Here is a 10,351-nt window from a genome sequence, read left to right as displayed (position 1 = left end):
ATATACATATAAAGTTATACCATCAAGTTTGACTATATAAGTCATTAACTAAGGTATGTGAACAACTCTCAACCTTAACATATATGTGGATAAGTCAATAGGTATAACGATTTGCATAATGTTTATAAAAGCCGAGTATGTTTTGTATCTACGTAAAAGGCGTAATGTACTCGCTTTTATAAAGAGGTACGTTTCAAAGTGGTGATCAATAGTACATGTATAAGCTCCAGTTATAATAAGTATAACTTACTAGCATTAGCCACTCAATTTCATTGTATCACAGGTAGTGGTACAAAGGTACATGGATAGTGATATTTGTATCTGATGACACTCGATGAGATATAGACCATTTGTATAATAAGATGTTGTAAGGAGTGTAATGACTTTGTTTATGCTTATGTTTCTTATATCAGTTATGACATCCTAAGTTCTTAATAATAAATAAAAAATGTTTCTTCGGAAATACTTTTTATGGGAAAAATTATACGTTTATAAAGAATACTCTATTTTAGAATAAGCATAAAGAAAAGGTCTTTTCGGCCCGTGAAAATGGGGATGTCACAAACATATCCCTCTAGATTCCTTTGAATTCGGATTCCCAAGATCACATCTTCCACTCCTATATCTTTCATATCAAATGACGAGCTTAGCATATGTTTAGTTCGATTGATGACCTCTAAATTGCTTCCTATAACAAGCATACCATCTAGATAAAGACAGATGATAACACATGCATGTTTATTATGTTAAATATAAACACATTTGTGACATTCGTTTATGTGAAAACCATTTAATAACAAAGTATTATCAAATTTCTCATGCCATGGCTTTGGAGCCTGTTTAAGTCTGTATGATACCTTAACCAATTTACACACTTTGTGTTCGTGACCTTTGACAATAAACCCTTCGGGTTGATGCATATAAATTTTTTCCTCTAATTTTCCATTTAAAAATTATCTTTACATCCATTTGGTGTATAGCCAAGTTATAAATCAAAGTTATGGTTAACAATGTCCTAATTTATGTAATTTTCATTACTGGGGAATAAGTATCAAAGAAATCTAAACCTTCCTTTTGCCGATAACCCTTGGGTACTAAAAGAGCCTTATATTTTTCGATAGTACCATATATTCTGAGTTTTCTTTTGAAAATCCATTTATGACCTATTGGTTTTTTCCCAGGAGGCAAATCAACCAAATGTTTAAAACTCATTTCATCGGTTAAAAGTTTCAAATAAAGTTTGAAATTATTCCACGAGGGTGGTAATTTCTTAATTATAGAACCCATAAGGAAATTAGAGTTTATGCCCATACCTTTAACATCAATTTTGTGAGCAATGACTTGAAGTTCCTCCACTGGATTCACCACCGATTTTCGAGCAACCATTTTGATGTGTAAAAACTTCCCAATCACAAACTTCTTAGAACAAGGAAATTTAGTTTTGTATTTCTTCACAAACAATTCCCAAATCGTCGAGAGGATTCAAAATAAAATTCTTACAATACAATTCGTTGTTGTTCCAAGAGTCAACAATTCTTTTATATGCAACATTTTCAATGACATATGGAACATGTGTGCTTATGCATGTGTGCCTATGCCCACTGGTAGATTAGTACCAACGCCTAAAGAAATGTTGTCAGATAAAACAACACTTTATGTTGCCAACGCCTAAAGTTCGTTCCCTAGTGTAAGGGTCGAATTGTTGTAATTATTCGAAATGTATTTTGAACACTTCGAATATTTTGTAATATATTTTACTAGGGCGCTTTCATTCGAAGCTTAAGTGTCTAGGCCTTAGTATATTTTTTGTACGCTTTCTGTTCCTTATAAATATGGATCTTTTACTAGAGTTAGATAAGAGTTTTTACAGACCTGTCTATTTTCTATGTAAACATTCGAAAGCATAAATCAAGCTGAAACAAGATCATATTTACATCTGGTGTTCAATCTCGCATTCTTACTTGAATTCATACTCTGATTAATTCAATACTCGATTCATTGGTTCATCAATTGGTATCAGAGCAGGAATCATATCTCTGATCTAATTTTCACGCTGTTCAAAAGGTTTTTGAATCAACTTTTTGATTCAAAAGTTTCCGCACTTTTTGAAAGTGAAAAATTGTCTAGATCTTAGTCTGTGATTCGATTCTGCATTTGAATTGTTGAATCGAGTGTTATTCTCATCAATTCGATTTGATTCATCTAGTTTGTTTTCAAATTCTCAAATCTTTTCAAAATTCTCACAATCATCTTCCGTACAACAATGGCGAGTTTCAATCTCAATTCGATGACCTCGTTTTCTCATCTGTTAGGTTCATCAACCAAAATTTCAATGCTAATCCCTGAATACTATGATCAGTGGGCTGATCGTATGCCGGATTATCTGAATGGTCTTGATGAAGAATTATGGACATGTATCACTGGAAATGTCAATGTTCCAGTGAATGTTCAACCAATCGGATCTTCTACAACAAATTCTGGTGTTGATAATCAATCTGATCGTCTGAAGAAACTGGAGAAAAGGTGTTTGAGGGAACTGCGAGGTGCTTTATCTCCAGTTGTGTACAATTACATTAGGAGTTGTACAACTGCAAAGGAGGTTTGGAACAATCTGAAAGATAAGTTTCAAGGAAGTGAGAAGATGAAAATCAATTCAGTCAAACAGTGTTTAGTTGAGCTGAAAGATTTCAGACAAAAAGAAGGTGAAACAATCGAAGTCTACTATGATCGACTGAACGAGTTAATCTATCGTTGTAATCGCTATGGAATTACTAGGACTTCAATGGAATTCAATCTCATATTTGTGATGGGTCTTCAAAAAGAATGGAGAAGTGTAAGTATGATGGTGAAGAATCAGCAAAGTTTTGATACATCAACTCTCAATGATTTGTACAATCAGTTGAAAACACACGAAACTGAGGTAAATGAAATTGCTGAAGAAACGAAGCTGAATTTGGGAGGTCCAATGGCACTGGTATCAAAGATATCTGAGAAAGAAACTGAAAATGGTGATTCTGAGGAAGAAGAAGAAGGATTCATCATGAATTCGGATGATGAGGCAATAGCTTTTTACTCGAATAATCGTGTTAAGAAGTTTTTCAAAAAGTCGATCAATCCGAAAACTAAGCTTGCTGAGGGAAAAGGAAGTGTTGTGAGTAAAACTGCTGATGAGGAGAAAAAGAAAGTTGAGAAGAAAGATTCGAAAATGTCTGAAGGAAAGATTGAGAAAAAGTTGAAAGCTGATGCTGGAATAGATTTTCATTATTGCAACGGTACGAATCATCTTGCAAATGACTGTATGCTTCGAAAGAAGGATGAGAGGAAGAATAAAGTCAAGGATGAGGCGTATTATGCAAAGAAGCTGGAAGAGGTTCGTGCGAAAGCTAAGAGTTTGTCATTAGTTGCAAAGGGTGAACATGAGGATGAAGATGGAACTTATCAAATCTGGTCATCTGGATCAGACGATGAAGAAATGCGAAATCCGACACATGGAGCGTTGTATGCGAAAATGGAGGAGGACTCAGATGATGAGGAATTCGAAGTGAAAGGACGATGCTTCGTATCCAAAACGGCAGACAAATCTCCAATGACAACAAAGGTACGCAAAATTCTCGAATCTTTTAATATTCCTACTCATGCTTATGATTCTGAACTAATATCTTTTGATGAGACGGTTACTTATTTTGATTCAATTGTTGTGTCTGCTAGTAATGAGGCCAACAAATTGTCCATGGAGTTGTTAGAGACCAAAAAGAATTTAGACTTGAAAATAAGCAAAATTGAATGTTTGGAATTACAAATTACAAACATTATGTGTGATAGAGATACTTTAATGAGTGAAGTCAAACTTTAGCTAGCACAAAGAAACATTTATTATAATTTTGCGAAAAGACTTTATGGCAAATTAACTGATTTACATCATTCAAGTGACATAAGTAAAGAGCAACATAGAAAATTACTACCTTTTCTAGCATTCGAAAGAGCTAAGGTAGATAATATTTCGTATGATTGTGAGCAAATAATAGCTGATTTTGACAAAGTTCCTGATGATAGATATAAATATGGAATTGTCAAAATTGATGAATGTCTTGATGCAAAAGAATTAGTTAACATCGTGAATGATACTTTGACTAAATCTGAACAAATTCAAATTTTGAAAAAGACTAAGAATTCAACATCTGATTCTCAATCTAATTTTGCTGATATTGAAGATAATTCTGACAATATTAGTGAAATTAGTGAACTTGAAGATGTTGATTGTTCTCAGTTGTCTGTTATTAATGTTGCATCAACATCTAAAGGGAAAGAAAAAGGTAAGGATTTGATGGTTGAAAATGAAACCGATATACCCTCAACTTCGAAAGTTAGTGATATGAACTTCGTGGATCTCAAAGACAGTCAAACTGATGATAGTGATGATGAAGATGAAGAGAAAATTTCGAAAGAAAAGAAATCTTCAAAGGAAGAAGAAAATCCACGAATAGTGGTTGATCAGGTGTATGGTGATACACAAAAGTTCGAAAAAGTGATGAATGAAAAAGGTGAACACTATCTTGAAACGAATACAGTGGTTTATCCAAATTTCGAGTGTACAGATGATGTCATTTTTCCAAATCAAGTTTTCGTAACTACTGGAAATGTTGAGAAAATTAAACCAGAATTAAAGAAGTTAGTTGAAGAGGATAATTCAAAAACAACTGATGAAGTTTTTTTCGCAAATCAAAGCACAGTTGACAACAACTTAACAAAGAATTCGTATGTTTTCCAACGTCAAAAACCACAAAGAAAATGGGTTGAAAAATCAAAAATTGAAAAAGAGAATTCAAAACAAGTTGAAAAGGCATGTGAAAAAGTTGTCAAATTAAACTCCAAGGAATTCAAAGATCAAATTGACAAATTTTCGAAGGAAAACAACATTTCAAAAAGACAAGCAAGAAAGAAAATATTTTGGCAAAATGTTGAGTCTCAAAAGGTGTCTGAATCACAATCACCCAAAAATGTTTTCAAAGCTAAAAATTTATCTTTTTCAACAAAACCTCAACATTCATCTCAATCAAATCATTCAAAGTCTGAAGTGAATAAACAACCAAGGATTTCGAAAGTTTCAGAAACTAATATTCCAAGAAAATTTTCAAATAACTCAAATCCAAATCAAAAATTCTTTCAACGTCAACATTTTAAATCAACAGTTGATACATCATATGCTAAATCTTTTATAACAAATCCAAAAGTTGATTTTGTTCCTAAAAAGCCAAATTTTCCAAATCAAACGAAGAAAGAAACTATGAAAATTTCACGAGAAAAAGGAATGACTTCAAGGAAGAACATTGATCATTGGCTTAAAGGCAAAGGAAAGATGTATCAATCGAATACATTTTCAAAGGAGCAAATTCACGAAGCATATGAGAAGTATGTGAATACTTCATCGAATGGCAGTTCATCTTCTAAGGATTCGAATATTTCAGTCAAAGCTTGGAAACCAGTAATAAAAGCAAAGAATGTTCATTCAGAAACTCAGAATTCGAAGGGTAATGTCAGTGAACATTCTAAACCATCAAAAACTTATGTTTCGGTTCCTTTAAATGAAGATGTAACTTAATTGATAGTCTCAAAACAAAAGTTTGTGATTGGGTTAAAAGTTCTTCATTGCATTCGAAATTGAAATCTAATTTCCAAGGACCCAAAAAGCCTTGGGTACCTAAATATTTCCATTGAATGTAGGTACTATGTGACGAGAAATATGATAACAAGTGTTACATCGATAGTGGTTGCTCTCGTCACATGACTGGGAAGAAGGAGAATTTACGTGATTTTCGAAGTCTCAAAAATGTGGAGTAGTGAAGTTTGGGAACAATCAAAAATGTCAAGTCAAAGGATATGGGAAGATTACGAATGGACAATTCACAGTGAATCGTGTGGCGTATGTTGAAGGTCATCAACATAACTTGATAAGTGTTTCTCAACTTGTTGTGGGCACTGGCAATCAAGTTCTTTTTAACGAAGAAGGAAGTATTATTTCGAATGTCAACACAAAAGAGGTGTTACTGAAATCCAAAAGGAAAGGTGACATGTTCACTTTGGACATCAATCCGATAGTAGGGAAACCTGCTATATGTCTTCTTTCGAAAGCAACATCAGACTTAAGTTGGCTTTGGCATCGAAGACTTTCTCATCTCAATTTTTGAAACATCGATAAAGTTGTGGTACAAGATCTGGTAAGAGGTTTACCTGTACTTAAATTTGACAATGATTCTTTATGTGCAGCTTGTGAAGTTGGCAAGCAACATAAACAAGGTCATCCAATTACGATTGATTCGAAAATAGTTGCACCTTTGGAACTCTTACATATTGATTTGTGTGGTCCTTCAACTGTTTCAACTCTCAACAAGAAAAGGTACATTTTAGTGATTGTTGATGATTTTTTCAGATTTACGTGGGTTTATTTTCTCAGGCTTAAATCTGAAGTTGCACAAATCATGATTGACTTTATCAAAAAGTTGGAAACAACATTGAAGAAAACTGTTCGAAAAATTAAGAGTGATCATGGAACTGAATTTAAGAACAATGTTCTTGATTCATTTTTGGTGAACAAAGGAATTTCGCATAACTTTTCATCTCCATACACACCACAACAAAATGGTGTTGTTGAACGAAGAAATAGGTCTCTATGGGAAGCGGCAAGGACTATGTTGGCATATGCGAATCTTCCACAATACCTTTGGGCTGAAGCAGTATCCACCGCATGTTTCACTCAAAACAGATCTTTCATTCATCGTCGTTTTAACATAACTCCATATGAAATTCTCAACAATCGAAAACCTAACATCAAATTTTTCCATGTTTTCGGATGCAGATGCTTCATTATGAATCTCAAGGATAATCTTACGAAATTTCAAGCTAAAGCAGATGAAGGGATTTTCTTGGGATATTCGCAATTCAGTCGCATATCGTGTGTTGAACAAACGAACACGAAAAGTTGAAGAAACTTTTAATCTTACATTTGATGATTACTACATTAAACAAACTTCCTCACAGTTTGAAAATCATCCTATTCTGAAAGACATACAAGATGAATCTGAATCCTCACAAACATTAGATATTGATTATGATTTAATTTTTGGAATTTCAGATCATGTTGTTGATGCTGAAATAAAAGCAAATGATAATCATCTCTCTGAACTAACAAAGCTTAATGATTATTCGATATCAACTTCTCCAGAGAAAGGCGAAAGTATGCAAAATAATCCAGTGGAGGGGGAGCAATTGGATTCGAATACTATAGTTGAAGGAGAGCATTCTTTCGAGGGGGAGAATGAAAGAATGAATGCTGATGTTGAGGGGGAGCATAATGTTGAGGGGGAGCATTTAGAAAACATTGAGAATAATAATGATTTTGATGATGTTTGTTCGATTGCAGGTTTAGAGAATGAAGATATATACGAAGATGCGCCTTTGGAATTTGATCCAGCATATCCGCCAATGGAAAAGTGGACAAGAGATCATCCGAAGGATCAAGTAATTGGGAATCCACAAGAGGGAGTTTTAACAAGAGCTCAAATCCGTGCAAAGAATGAGGTATCAGTCAAATCCACGAAAACCACATCTCACTGCTGTGAAGAATATATTTCGTTATCTTAAAGGAACAATTTCGTTAGGATTGTGGTATCCTTCGAACACTGGGTTCTTTGTACAAACATATTCGGATGCAGACCTGGGTGGTTGTAATCTTGATCGAAAAAGCACAAGTGGTGGATGTCAATTTCTCGATGGCAAATTGGTGAGCTGGCAGTCGAAAAAGCAAACATGTGTCTCAATATCAACAGCTGAAGCAGAATATGTGGCTACTGCTGCTTGCACTTCATAAATTATATGGATTCAAAGTCAATTGCGTGATTATGCAATTAATATGAAAAAGATTCCATTATATTGTGATTCTTAAAGTGCAATAAGAATTTGTCATAATCCTGTGCAACATTCGAAGACTAAACATATAGCACTTCGTTATCATTTCATCAAGGATCACGTGGAGGATGGGAATATTGAAGTACATTTCGTGAAAACAACTGATCAGTTAGCTGATATTTTCACGAAACCTTTAGATGAAAAATCCCTTCTGAGAATTATAGAGGGACTTGGAATGATCGATGGAAATTCTGTTCCATGCGAAAAAGAAGAATGATGCATGATAAGGACTGATTCAGAGGCGCTGAATGAAAGACAAAGCAATATTCGTCAGCATTCAGAGGTTACTGTTCATAGTCAACGCTTCGACCCCTTCGAATTCGTAAATTTGTCACTTATTTTAAGGGTTGATTCAGAGGTTACTGTTCATAGTCAACGCTTCGACCCCTTCGAATTCGTACATTTGTTACTTATAAGGGGATGCTAAAATTTCGCATATTTGCAACAAGTACTATTTAATTTTCGAAAATTCAAAAATCCAAAAAGATTTTCGTTTGTTTTGTCATTTAATTTTCGAAAATTCAAAAATCCAAAAAGATTTTCGTTTGTTTTGTCATTTAATTTTCGAAAATTCAAAAATCCAAAAATATTTTCGTTTGTTTTGTCATTTAATTTTCGAAAATTCAAAAATCCAAAAAGATTTTCGTTTGTTTTGTCATTTAATTTTCGAAAATTCAAAATTCCAAAAAGATTTTCGTTTGTTCTGTCTTTATTTTCGAAAATTCAAAACAACAAAAATATTTTGATTCTTATTTCTTTTTAGTATTTTGTTACAGACAATCTTGAAGACACAGAATGGATTATGCTTGCAGTTCTAGGGCCAGGTACATTTTTTCGTATGAATCGATAAATTTTTCATCATTTGAACTAGTTAAGTTGTCCCTAGAAGTATGCTGCTGCATGTTGTCCAAAAGCCTCAATTGACTCAATGTGTGTGTACAAAAGCCTTAATGAAATTTGTCATACGAAAATTTCTTCCCAATCAGGCTTATATTCACATTAGTCTCTGAGCTACCTGACTCTTCTCAAAATGAGTTAAGAGTTTACTGTTTGGTCCAAAAATAACAGAGGTACTTTTCGTGTCTTACATCAATCTTTTTCATCCATAAAGCTCTTACACGATCACACATGAAGACATATGTCCGAGAGGTCTCTGATCAAACCCATCGAGACTTAGACATATCAAAAATCTGTGTTTATGATCTGACATCATGAGACCGTGATGAAAGTGAAACCCAATTTTCACTACACTTTTAAGGCATTGACGGGGAACAATGTTCCAGATTTTCACGAAACTTTTGTTTCAGTACCAAAATTCGAAACTCCAAATCATATTCATTTCGAATAAGTGGTCTTGATCAAACATTTCAAACCCATGATGTTTGTTACCCAACAAGATCCAGAACAAATTTTTTTCATGAATATGATTTCCGTGTGAGTTTCATTTGAACATCCAAGTCACTTAAAATTTTTCAAAACATACTTGTCAATGACTACACTGGTTAAACAAGTAATTTCTGTTACAATTTATCACCTTATGTTTAGGTTGATATGTAACGAAATTTTTTTCCCTACCCACGAAGCATTATAAAAGAAGCCCTTTGATACTTATCAACAAGTATTCGATTGTAATTCACGGGAAACCACATAAGCTATTGATCATTTCTCTTAATGATTAATGAAGTAATCTTTGCCCGGGATTTCATCTGCTTTTGTGTCAATTGTTTGAGATCACAAAATCCCAAATTTTTCTAATCTTTGTTTCTCGTCTACATTCTTTGGAACACTGCACTCACAAAATCCTTGAGGTTCTGAGTAATACCAACTCAGGCTGATGATTTCGAATATCTGGCATATGACTTCGCTTTTCATCCCAAAAGTGAAAGAGTCTTGCTTCCATTCGAAGGGTTCTGACGGTTACAATATTCTTGGGGATTACAAGACAGGCTGTTGATAAATGACGTATGGTATTATGTCCGTTTTTCAAGGCGATGTGACAGCTACTTTTTGACGCATGGCTACTTTTACGCAGTAATGGTCCGATTTTCAAGGTGCCACGTCGGATATCATTAAATACCTATCCCGCTTCAAATTCAAACTTCAGGGTTACATATAAAAGGGGATTCAAGGGTTCATTATTCGTTTACGCGATCAAAAAGCAAAATTACCCAAAATTCTCTGATCATCAAAATCTTCAAACCCTAACAATGGCGACTTCTGCTCATGTTGATTCTCATACCACTAAAGATGCCTCTTCATTACCAATAATGAAGATTCAACCAACAAACTATCACTTGGAGGGTGATGTTTCTCAATATCCGGAAGACCTGAAGATGCTCATCGTAGCTTTGAAGAACTCTGTGTTGTCAAAGGCGATGTTCAGTTCATT

This window comes from Lactuca virosa, chromosome 3 (genome assembly GCF_052849685.1).
Source record: "Lactuca virosa cultivar CGN04683 chromosome 3, Lactuca_virosa_CGN04683_v6, whole genome shotgun sequence".
Classification (NCBI taxonomy): domain Eukaryota; kingdom Viridiplantae; phylum Streptophyta; class Magnoliopsida; order Asterales; family Asteraceae; genus Lactuca; species Lactuca virosa.
The sequence above is the reverse complement of the archived record's forward strand: the minus strand, read 5'-3'. Positions refer to the sequence as shown.